This window comes from Acinonyx jubatus, chromosome C1 (genome assembly GCF_027475565.1).
Source record: "Acinonyx jubatus isolate Ajub_Pintada_27869175 chromosome C1, VMU_Ajub_asm_v1.0, whole genome shotgun sequence".
In the NCBI taxonomy this organism is placed as follows: domain Eukaryota; kingdom Metazoa; phylum Chordata; class Mammalia; order Carnivora; family Felidae; genus Acinonyx; species Acinonyx jubatus.
The window spans coordinates 83,732,421-83,745,279 of record NC_069381.1 but is presented as its reverse complement, the minus strand read 5'-3'; the positions used below and the strand labels follow the sequence as shown (position 1 = coordinate 83,745,279).

Sequence of the window (12,859 nt, the reverse complement as noted above, 5' to 3'; positions counted from 1 at the left end):
ATGAATAAACCAAATATATGTAGCAAAATAATCCCCCCAAACCCCAATCAAACACAGTGAAGTTGTTTTATAATTTATTTTCCCTCTCATGTGCACATCACGAGAGAAGTTAATGTTTAACATATTTGGGATGTTATGTTCTAGTTTTCTCTGCTTCAGTTTGTAAATGGACATGAAAATCGTTGGTATCATGAAAAGCATTAGGATCTCTTTAAACCAGGGAAAAGCAAGAGGCTAAACAGCCTGTCATTATCATCTCACCAAGGTAAAGGACTGTAGGTGCCCCAGCACAATTAATTCTCTGCCAGTTTACCACTCACACAGATAAACCTTGAGACACTCATGCCCTTGTACAGTGTGCACCATAGAAGAGATGAAAAGGACCGTTTAGTTTGAACTTTAAATGTTGTTTTGAGTCAGAGCCTTTGGTGAAGACCGCTGCCTTATTCACTTTCCTTCCTTTGTTTGCAGTGTAAGGAAGTAGCCCTCCCTTCAGCATTGTTTTTAGGTTGGGGTGTTTTAAAAAATGTTCCACTCTGATACCTACCTTCGCTTGCTGCTTTCACTTTTAGCCAGTTGATTCAATGTAATATTTAAAATAGTCCAACCAAAAAGTGTTACTGAAGTTAAAAGTATCTTGAATGGTGTCATGATATGAGATAGCACATACACAACTGGGTGTTTAAATGGTCCAGGGTGCTTCTGTGTGTACTCAGCTTTCAGAGTTTGAGAAAGCTCAAACTCAGAAAACTTCTGAGTTAGGAGTTTTCTGAGTTTGAGATTTGCTTTTTGTTTTGAAAAATTTCTTTTTCTTTTTCTTAAGTTTGTGAATGTAGTTGAAAGAGTAATAGATTTTAAGTTTTTTAGCATTTGAGTACTTAGAAATTTGTGCCCTGGATTTGCACAAAGAAATATTGAGTGGGGCTCCTTCAATTTACTGAAAATTTTGCATTTTCTTTTTACTTCCTCCATAAGTTTGAAGTTTATTTATTTATTTTGAGAGAGAGAGAGAGAGAGAGAATGTGTGTGAGCAGGGGAGGGGCAGAGAGAGAGAGAGGAGAGAGAGAACCCCAAGCAGGCTCTGTGCTCTCAAGGCAGAGCCTGATGCAGTGCTTGATCTCATGAACCATAAGATCATGACCTGAGCCGAAATCAAGAGTCAGATGCTTAACTGACTGAGCCACCCAGGTGCCCCTCCTTCCTCCATAAGTTTGAATTTCAGTTTTTGTTGGTATAGCAAAATAAATGCCCTTCTATATGTTTTGGGATCATAAATGCAAAGAGAGAGGTTGAAATTGATAATTGAGGGGCAATCCTCCCCATAAAGAAGTCACTGATTCATAGTTTGACTAGACTCCCAAATTTAGACATAGGTATTCCCAGTTCTAATATTTAGACCTCAAATACCTGTATTCCCTAAGAGGTTTCAAAGAACAGTTTTGCCATCACAGGAATGTAATTTGGAAATTGGATATTCAATTATAAAGCAGTGTCACTACTAATTGGAAGTTCAGGTATTCTGGGTTCCGAGTATTCATCTATCCATACATCACACATTGGTTAAACGTCTACTGGCTATGTAACTGACATTGTGCTATGTGCTAGAGACAGATGAATAAGACAATGAACGCTTTTTAGTGGAAAAGACAGGAGGTAAACAGAAGACAAGTAAACACTGTGTGAAAAATGCTAGGTCACCAAAGTCAGATTTAGGGCAGAGGGAAGGCCAGAGTTCAGCCAAGTCATTCTAGCAGAGGTGACAGCTGAGCTGAGTGTTTGAGTCTTTTATATTTGGACATTTAGGAGTTAATTAACCAAGAGATCAAGTCAGGGTAGTGGGTGGGGAAGCAAAGGAGAAATTGTACAGTCACAGCTCCTGATTTTCTAGATGGTCATAGACAAAGTGAATAATTTCCTCAGGTACAGATTCCTTAGTGGATGATGGAATGACAAACTTAACAAATTGTCTATGTACACGCTTACAAATCCCCAGTTTATTACTTAAGGTATATGGTGTTCAAAGACTATACATAGGTATTCATATGTATACACATATTATAAATAAATTGATCTATGTATATTTGTTGATGATCCTTAACTAATTCACATACATCAAAATCTTGATTCTCTGCCATTGGAAAGTTAATAAATGTAGGTGGTTTTAGAATCTGAGAGGCATGGGCTTATTTTCCAGATTTTCCACTTACTAGATGAATGAACTTGGAAAAATCACTTTATATCTCAGAGAGTCTGTTTCTTTGTAAACTGATAGTAATAATAGTTGCCATATAATTATTTGCTCAAGGTTAAATGAATATTTAAGTAAAGGTGGTCACAGAGCATATAGTTATGTAATAAATAGTAACTAATTATTATTATTATTGTTATTACTTAATTATCTTGTTGTATAATAAGAATACTTATTCTTATTGTATAATAAGAATACTTATCTTATTGTATAATAAGAATATATTGTGTAATAAGAATAATATTGTATAATAAGAAAGCCTGTTAAATCTTGCAGGCATGTTATTAATTCTTTCAGTGCTCTCACTATTTGCTGAATGCATCTTTCCACACATATAACCTAGTATTTTAATTGACTTGTTCAGGAGAAAGACCAGAATCTCATTCTTCTCCGTGAACCAAGAAGCTATCAGATATGTTCATTTCTAACATGGGAAACTGAGGCATAGATGGATTGACTAATTTGGGCAGGGATCCAATTCATTAAATGGTAACATTCTCTGTCCAGCAGTCTTTCCATTAGACTGACTATGGAAATCTTAGAAGGCTTGGTCTGATTCTTTGTCATTATGGAAATATGTTATAAGCTTATCCAATTAGGTTGGCTTCTAGGCAGAGCCATCACTCTGAAAGTTAGGGTACAAGCCAGTTATGTTAAAGTGGATTTACATGGCAAAGCAAGAAATGAGCCAGCTGTCAGTGTGTCTGCCCTTCAGTCCACTTCACCATTACGAATGATGCCTTTGAGGTTTTGTTCAGTGACAGATTGGATTCCAGACAATTGTAATTCTAGCTTGAAGATTTTTTGGAAATAAGTGTTTTGAAAGATGCCAACTGAAAGTTTACTTCTGAAATATTTAATGGGTCTCTCTTTGGAGAGATGGATGTTTTGTAAGGGCCAGTGATTTTTTGCATATGCCTTAGATAGACCTCTTAAAATGGAACTTAAGTGAAACAAAACCAAAAACCCAAACATTTTCATTTGGAAGTTTTAATCTGTTTTAGCACAGTATGAAAAAAAAAATCTTTGTTCTTTCATCATTAGATACTCCCCTCTCCCCTTCCTCTTCTTTTGGTGAGATTCTAACTGTGGGATTTAGATTGCTTAATGTGTGCCCAGGGCAAAGACTGAAAGAATTGCATTATGCAGTCATGCAGTGGTGTGGGTGGGGTGGGAATTTAAGAGAACACTAAGTTCCAAGAATTACAGTTGCCACAAACAGATCTGTAGGACCTCCCTTAGGGCTGGAGGTTCCTAAGTCCTTATTTCCTGTGAAAATTGAAGGTCGAGGATAGCCCAAATAGTGGCAGAGACAGCTGCCATTTTATGCCCATATTAGTTGTTCATTATCCCTCTTTCAAAAAGAATCTCAGCAACAAAATTGCTCCTTTTAGTATATATCTGATTTGAATCTTGTAACAAAAATATTTTCAGAAGAGAAATTGAAAAACAGTATAAATGAATATTTCCTTCTTTTTAATTTAAAATTTTTACTATTGGAGTACAGTTGACATGTAACGTTATATTCTTTCAGATGTGCAACATAGTGATTCAGCAGTTTTATACATCACTCAGGGCTCACCATGATAAGTGTAGTCCCCATACAACGTTATTACAATGTACTGACTATATTCCCTATGCTGTACTTTCCATCGTCTTCATTTATTAATTTTATAAGTGGAAGTTTGTACCTGTTAATCCCCTTCACCTATTTCACCCATACCTCTGGCAGCCACCAGTTTGTTCTCTGTATTTATGAGTGTTTCTGTCTTTGTTGTTGTTGTTAAGTAAAATTCCAAAGAGCAGTCTACTCTGTTCTTCACGGACCTTGGAATTCTTAAAAATGAAATCCTAAGCCATTATGGTACCACAATAGTAATCAGCCCTCTAAAGGCAGTTCTGAATAGGGGAAGAATGGTAATTCAGATGGAAAAGAAGAGTCAAGCCAGATAACTATCTCTGGCTAATTTTGATCAAGGCTTTATTAGCTTACTACGGTTGGCCCCTTTGACATTTGATTTTTATCAAGCTCTATTCTTATTCCCCTGCTTTATTTACATATTGCTTAGAAATGGACAGAAATGAAATAAAAAATCACATCCATTTAGGGTGTGGGGCAGACCTGTTTTCCTTTCTTTGAATTTGCCAAATCTGTGTGTGTGTGTGGAAGCAAGAAGATGGATTTTATGAAGGCTTAATGGAGCAAAGTATTAGGTTTCCTGGGGTTATTGAAGGTAGTCTACTTCCAACACAGCAGTATAAACACTTTAATTTTTTTGTTGAGTTTTGTGTGACTGCTGGATCTTCTCCCCCTTCCCACAAATCTACCAAGTGCAAATGCACATGCTGACAAATGGAATGCAAACAAATGGTATGCAATGGGTACATGATGGGGGAAACGTACAGAGGGGCTCTTACAGGCCATTACAAATGGTAGCCCCCCAGTGCCAAGTTATTTATAGAGAGGAGGAGCAGTGACTTCTTAACTTAGGGCTCAAAATAAAGAAGCGTTTGTCTACAAAAAAGAATGTAATGATTCAGTTCTGTGCATTTGTTTATTGATGATCACTTTTTCCCCTTACGTCTTGACATTCCACCAAAGCAAACTGTATAATCTTCCCCTTGGGAACCAACTCAGAGCTTAGCTTTATTTACAAGCTTCATTATACTAAAGAGCAAACTGTTCTAGCTGATTGAATAGATATTACATGGCAGCCCGCTGACCTCTGTATTTAGGAGAAATATTCAACTCCTACAGAGAAGTCCTAAATGTTAACTGATTCACAGTTTTTTTCCTCCTTTATTTACTATAGAGCAAACCACTGATTTTCCTTCCTCCCTCCATTCTTTCTTTCTTTCTTTCTTTCTTTCTTTCTTTCTTTCTTTCTTTCTTTCCTTCCTTCCTTCCTTCCTTCCTTCCTTCCTTCCTTCCTTCCTTCTCTGTTTCTCTGTTTCTCTCTTTCATATGATGTTTCTTTGTTTCAGGTAAGATCCTGAAATAAACAAAGAACTTTTGACTGATAAGCTGAGCTTCTAAATTTCGCACTTCCATTCTCTTGAAAGGCACCAAGTTCATACCACATTAGAGTTTTACCTTGACGAGGGAATATGGTAGGGTGCAAGGTAGGAGGGAGTCTAATCTACTAATCATTGAGAATGTTGTGATATCAGGTCATGTGCATGTGGGCTCCTAGGCAAATAGGGAGACAACTGAGGAACGAATTCTTTGGCTCTGGGGCTCCAGAAACTGCTAGACACATCCTGAATAGTCAGGAAACTCACCTTGGTATAGGAGACTGATGAAAAGACTTGTACCTTGGTTTGGAAGGCTGATTAATTATTATAGGAGCGGAGAAGTTTTGTGTGTAAGACTTAACTGTCTTGGATTTGAACCTGAAGAAATCTGATCTCAGATCCTGGGTAAGAGCTATAAAAACCAACAGAGTGTAGTGCCATTAGTAGCCTAATAAGAAACTCTAAAGAGCGGGGAGGAGAGGAGCTGCTTTATAGAAGAGGCCACCAAAGGAAGAGCGGAGAAGTCTAACAAAAGACTCAGAGTGTGTGGAGCCTCTCCACCCCCGCCCCGGGTCAACAAGAATCGGCAAAGATTGGACCTTTAGGAGTGGAGTGCCCTCACAGACTGGAGGCTAAAGAGTCAAAGATTACTGCAACTGTCACTATATTCCTGATGATCTCCCTGGCTCTCTAGGACTGATGTGGCCTGGGGAAGAGCTCTCAGCACACAATGGTTACTCCAACATCAAAATGTAAATTCAACATTCTACAGAAGATTTTTTTTTCTTTTTTTGAGGAGAAAAACCTGGATTTTTCTAAAGTCATTTTGATAGGTATTAAAATAATAGCTGAGTGTCTTTGTTTCCCACAACAATATCACTGGAGCTTTTATACCTTTCTCTGTCAAAAGCTCTTGGTTCTTTCTGCCAAACCAAGGAGTGCTAACACATTTGAATCTTGTAGCCAACATTCTAGCAGCATGCATAATTAATCCCATATCATGGCCAGTTTCCTTTCTCTTTTTCAAATGTGTACAGAACTCTTGGTTATTACCTGTATCCTCACTCCCGACAATGAAGTCCACGTGCAGCATGCACGCTGTTCTGCTCTCTTGGGCCTTGGGTTTCAGTAGGGAAAGACAGACATGAAAAAAGCAAATGCATGAGCACAGTTTTAGCTGGTGTTAAGTTCTATAGAGAAAACCAAGCAGAACTTTCAGTAGAGTTACTTGTTGGGGGCGGTGGTGGTGATGGGTGGTGAGCTAATTGAGACTAAGCAGTCATGGAAAGCTTCTCTGAGGAGGTAGTATTTGAATTATTCCAAGTTGAAAGCTCATGGATCTTTATGAATTGGATTCCTTTTTTCATAGTTCTGGACCTTTGAATTTGGCTCAATACTTTGGTTTTTCTCTGCTCTTTCTAAACTAGCCAAACCTTCTTGTGGTTGCCATATAAGCATTTAATAGGTTTGAAAATTGTGCATAGGGGAGAGTTGGTTTCTTTTTAAGAATTATAGTAAATATCTCACAGGTAGGGAAAACTGCATCTGGGTAATGGGTAATAGTTAAAAAATAGCCTCATGACTTTAAATAGCCAGACTTTAGCTATGAGCATAGTTATTTGAGAAATAATAGATTTTTTTTTTTTTTTTTTTTTTTTTGCCAATGAAAAGTGACTTTGCTTTTAGGAATTTTATATATTTAGACCCATCCCAACATTGTTGGCATGGGAGTTAGGTCTTTTCGATGGCTTCCCAAAGAAGTTACCAAAAAAGTTATCTCGGTCTTTTCAGAATTTAGTGATGTGAAAAGAGAAATGATGTGGGCAATTCCTAAAAATGTTAGAGCCATAGCCTCCTCAGGAAATGTATCCCACCCAATGTCCTCATTGTTAACCCAACTCGCTTGACCTTCCTTTATGTATTTTGACCAGCTAAATGGGTAATTGGATTCTGGGGCAAATGTTTCAAGGGTGATAGTTTCCACTCTATAGATTGTGAGGTATCGATGAGCCAGCCAGTGATGCCTTATCTCATTGGTAGGTACCAGTCAGGTGTTGTCCTCATGGCCCCCTTCCTGTGATGCTTCAGGAGACATCCATTAGGGAGAGGATCCAGGGGTTTAATGCCACTACAGGCTTGCCTGGAGGTCATCCTGTTCTGATCTTTCCTCCTCAAGGAATTACATAAAAATATAGCTCCAAGACAGAAAAAATTTAGAGACCCTTTTAAAGCTTATACTAACTGAAAGATAGTATTTGAATGAGGCACTGATGTGGTCAACTGTTTGGTTCATTAATGATTCATTCCCATAGATATTTATATGGGAGGAGCATGGGTAGGTGGGGAGACCCCAAAGCATGATGCAGGTCTGTCACCTGAAAAAGGAAAGGGGCAAGGAAGTAAGGGTTATTTAGGAAGAATTTCAGACCTCAGTGCCATTTTCAGAAAGTGTTGGATAGGTTAGTGGGGAGTTCCTGGACCAAGGTTGCCCATTAGAGGAGTCCTGCATTGAAACCACCTGCTTCTAGTTCTCTTACTGCTTTTAGTCATCCTGGGAGCAGCCGCAGGAAGCACTGCCTCAGAGTGAACAATGAACATCAAAACAGATCTGAAGGTGTGCACCTAGAGACCAACCATGCCCTCTGAGAGAGGTTTTCTTGAAGGGAGCTCTAAATGGTGCACCCAGGGGCCCCACCGCTGACATGCAGGTGTTTATCATGAACAACTCTTGGTGAGGGAGGATAAGTGAGAGGAAAACAGGTTTGTTTTTTGTTTGTTTGTGTATAAATTAGGAGTGTGGCTGCACACTTGATAAAATTGAAATACCTAAGACATCCACACGGAGACAGGTATACTAGACAGGAGTTGGGAGAAGAAATTTGGGCTGGAAAATCTAATTTTGAAGTCATCATCTTTTATAGATGCTATTTCAAGTCATGGGAATAGAAGAGAACATTTTAGGGGAGAGAATGTAGAGAAAGAAGAAAGTGTCCAAGATTGAGCTCTATGGAAGTCCAGTACTAAGAGGTCAGTACAGGAGGAGAAGCAAGGACACTGGGTAGGAGCAGCCAGAAACGGAGCTGGAAAGCCAGGAAGGTGTGCAAGATGAGTATTACAAAAGGAAGAACGTGAGACAGTGGCATCGGATGCTGCGTTTTGGGTTAAATTAGGAGAGAACAGAAAAGTGGAGGAGAGAATTGACACTATGGACGTCTATATTTAGTGTCACAGTGAGTTCCCAGGACAGTTTGGAACAGGCTAAAGAGACAATAACAAATGAAGAAGCGGGGCAACTATGCATTTAAATCTCAAAAAATGGCCGTTTTTGGAAGCAGGGAGGTAGGGCAGTGGCTGGAAGTGGGTATGGAGACAAGAAAGTTCTTGATTTTAATGACTATAGATATTGGAAAATATTTGTCAGCCAGTGGGAATGATACTAATGGAGGGTGAGCCACAGATTTTGTAAGACAAAGGAGGGGTAGTTAATGAAGAAAAGTTGTTGAAAGAGGAGTCTGGGTCCTGAGTGCAGATAGAGGCACTGGCCTTTGCTAAGAGAAGCGGGATGGATAATCACTTGTGGTGGGATGTGTGAAACAGCGTCCTTTTCCAGGGCTCTGCAGTGCCTTGCCCCTTGACTTTCTGTTCATCCAGAGGACACTAGAAGGTAGTCTTCATTCTGTGTGGTTACATGCTCAGCTAGAGATTCTATTGCCAGGAGGAAAGACAAATGGGTACTGAAGGACAACTAAGAGTCTTTGACACAAAATCTTTCATTAGAGTTATTTCTAGGTACTATACATTTTTGTTGCTATTGTGAATTATATATATTATTTATATATATTAATTTATTTGTATATATGTTTAAAGTTACATTCCACAATTCTTCTCTCAAACACAGATTTTATCATACCACTTCTCTGCCTCCTTTAATTACACAATAAGGTCCAAACCTCTAGCCTGGCAGTCAAAACCTCTGCAACCTGACCCTGCCTACCTGATCTCCACACTCCCCATTTTACTCACTATCCCCTTGCTATGAGATCCATCTGTGAAGTTACTCAGTCCCTCCTTTCCTCCCCAGCTTTAGAACTTCTCACCCTTCCGAGGCCTGCTGAAAGGACACCTCCTCTCTGAAGCCTTCCTAGATTGATAGAACTAATTTTTCTTTCATGTGGCACCATAGTCCGTACCTACTTTGATTATACTGCTTAATAAATTGTAATCTTAAATGTATCTGGAGATCTGTATGCCCAATAGAACATGACATCTACAAGTTCAGCAAGTGTTTTAATCATCTGGTAGTAAATTCCTATTTGATTCTTAGTATCAAATGCATAAAATATATTTCTGGAGAATTTTACTTTATAAGCTTATGAAGGCCATTTGATGACATTGGGCCTGCTTCTTTCACAAAAGGTGACAGTACAGCAGTTCTTTTGCATTGGACCTAACACTGTTGAGTATTTGGGTGGAAATGTAGCTGTCCCTGCACTATTACCATTTCTTCTTTGTCGCAAGGAGCAGATTTTACCCAAAGACGGGCATATTTGTCAGTTAGGAAGTACTGGGTAGCGAGAGAAGGAAGGGGGCGAAATATACTTCTCTTGAACACATGTCTCTTCTTTCCAGTTTGCCTGGCCTGGAAGGACATAAATGTGGGGTGCTGGAGTGTACACCTTAAATTTTGTTGGACTCTCTATCTCCCTCTCTTTACATTCCTAAAGTTGTATAATTATTTAACAGTTATTATGTGCCAGCTACTTTTTTTTTTTAATTTTGAGAAAGAGTGCAAGCAGGGGAGAGGGGTGGGGGAAGGGAGAGGGAGAGAGCAAGAGAGCGAGAGTGAGAGACAGAGAGAGAGAGAGAGAGAGAGAGAGAGAGAGAGCACAGCCTCTGTGCTCAGCATGGAGCTGGATGAGAGGCTAGATCCCATGACCCTGGGATCATGACCTGCGTCAAAATCAAGAGCCAGAAGCTCAACCGACTGGGCCACTCAGGTGCCCCCTGTGCCAGCTGCTTTAAAGTGCTATGACTTTCTAATCTCATTTAATTCTTACAACAGTCCTGTAAGATAGGCACTGTTATTATTTCCATTGGAAATTGAGACCAAAGTGGTAAGGAGACTTTGTGCAAAGTCACACATGCAGCCTATGGCAGAGAGAGCTTTGAATCCTTTTTTGCTTGGATTTGGAAACTGAACTCTAAACACTGTGCTCTGAAAACCTGCCTAGGTTAGTTTGGTCCATGCGTATTTCTGTGAGGAAGGCTAACAGCCCCAAGATAGTGATGGAGTAGATTTAAGAGACACCCATGGTGTGTGACTTAGCAGCAGGGCTCAGGTCAAATTTCAGGAAAGATAAAGAGCTTCTTTCAGTGTTTTCCACATTCTTCTTTCCTGTAGTCTATTTTAATGCTGTCCTGCAGCTGTCCAAACCTCACGCAAGGTTTCTTTTTTTCAAAAGACATAATTTGCATACCATACAATTCACCCATGAAAGTGGCTTTTTAGTAGATTTGGAGGTATGCATCCATCATGGCAATCAATTTTAGAACCTATTTATTACTCCAAAAGGAAACCCATACCCCTTAGCCATCACTCACAATCTCCCTGTAGCCACAGCTCTAGGCAACCACTAATCTATTTTCTGTCTCTAGATTTGTCTATTCTGAACATTTCATATAAATGAAATCATACAATATATGGCTTTTTGTTTCTGACATCTTTTGTTCAGTGTAATTTTTTTAATTAAAAAATTTTTAGTGTTTGTTTACTTTTTTTTAATGTGAAATTTATTGTCAAATTGGTGTCCATACAACACCCAGTGCTCATCCCAACAGGTGCCCTCCTCAATACCCATCACCTACCCTCCCCTCCCACCCCCCCCATCAATCCTTAGTTTGTTCTCAGTTTTTTTTTTTTAATTTTTTTTTTAACGTTTATTTATTTTTGAGACAGAGAGAGACAGAGCATGAACGGGGGAGGGGCAGAGAGAAAGGGAGACAGAATCGGAAGCAGGCTCCAGGCTCTGAGCCATCAGCACAGAGCCCAACGCGGGGCTCGAACTCATGGACCGCGAGATCGTGACCCGGGCTGAAGTCAGACGCTTAACCGACTGAGCCACCCAGGCGCCCCTGTTCTCAGTTTTTAAGAGTCTTATGCTTTGGCTCTCTCCCACTCTAACCTCTTTTTTTTTTTTTTTCCTTCCCCTCCCCCATGGGTTTCTGTTAAGTTTCTCAGGATCCACATAAGAGTGAAACCATATGGTATCTGTCTTTCTCTGTATGGCTTATTTCACTCAGCATAACACTCTCCAGTTCCGTCCATGTTGCTACAAAGGGCCATATTTCATTCTTTCTCATTGCCACGTAGTACTCCATTGTGTATATAAACCACAATTTCTTTATCCATTCATCAGTTGATGGACATTTAAGCTCTTTCCATAATTTGGCTATTGTTGAGAGTGCTGCTATAAACATTGGGGTACAAGTGCCCCTATGCATCAGTACTCCTGTATCCCTTGGGTAAATTCCTAGTAGTGCTATTGCTGGGTCATAGGGTAGTTCTATTTTTAATTTTTTGAGGAAACTCCACACTGTTTTCCAGAGCGGCTGCACCAGTTTGCATTCCCACCGACAGTGCAAGAGGGTTCCCTTTTCTCAAAAATATGGAACGCTTCACGAATTTGTGAGTCATCCTTGCGCAGGGGCCATGCTAATCTTCTCTGTATCGTTCCAATTTTAGTATATGTGCTGCTGAAGCGAGCACAATGTTTGTTTACTTTTGAGAGAGAGAGAGAGAGAGAGAGAGAGAGAGCAAGCGAGTGAGTGGGGGAAGTACAGAGAGAGAAGGAGACACAGAATCCAAAGCAGCCTCCAGGCTCTGAGCTGTCAGCACAGAGCCCAACATGGGGCCTGAACTCACGGACCGTGAGATCATGACCTGAGCTGAAGTGGGCTGCTTAACCGATGGAGCCTCCCAGGAGCTCCTCAGTGTAATGTTTTTAAGGTTCATCCATGTTGTATCATATATCGGGACTTCAGATCTTTTTGTGGCCATATAATATCCCACAGTTTGGATATACCACATTGTATTTATCTATTCATCAGTTGATGGATGCTTGGGTTGTTTTCTTTTTAGCTCTTATGAATAATGCTGATGTGAATATCACTGAAGGTTTCTTATTCCATCTGTTCAATTTTTCTACTCAGAACTTCCACTTGCTCAAATCTAAGTTCAGAGGCAGGAGAATATTAGAACACTCCAATTATCAGAATTTATACTGAGGTGTAGATGACTAATGTGCTAAGTGCACATTACAAGGGGAGTGTTAGAACTCAAATGAACTTCGAATTGGTGAAATAATTGCAGATAGTTGTTTGTGAAAATGAAGTCTTCCCAGAGTCCTTTTTTCACACTGGCTGCTGCTGCTTACTGTTTTCTCCACACCCACAAAATTCCCAAGGAGGCAGTGTAGCAGTCCCTTCTGAAAAGCTTTGATTCTTTCAACAGTTGTGTGTTTAACCCCCCCTTCATTTTCCTCTGGTCACGTTCTATTTTTCTTCTCTGTAGTGATTGTCCTGGGGCAAATAAAAAGA

At 39.7% G+C, this 12,859-nt stretch overlaps 1 non-coding gene across 1 annotated transcript; it reads right to left on the bottom strand.

Annotated features, from left to right (window-relative positions):
* Nucleotides 1-11,922: 11,922 nt before the first annotated feature.
* LOC113599727 (U6 spliceosomal RNA) lies at nucleotides 11,923-12,029 on the bottom strand. The gene has a single exon (XR_003420627.1). It is a non-coding gene; the product is annotated as a U6 spliceosomal RNA (small nuclear RNA).
* Nucleotides 12,030-12,859: the final 830 nt, after the last annotated feature.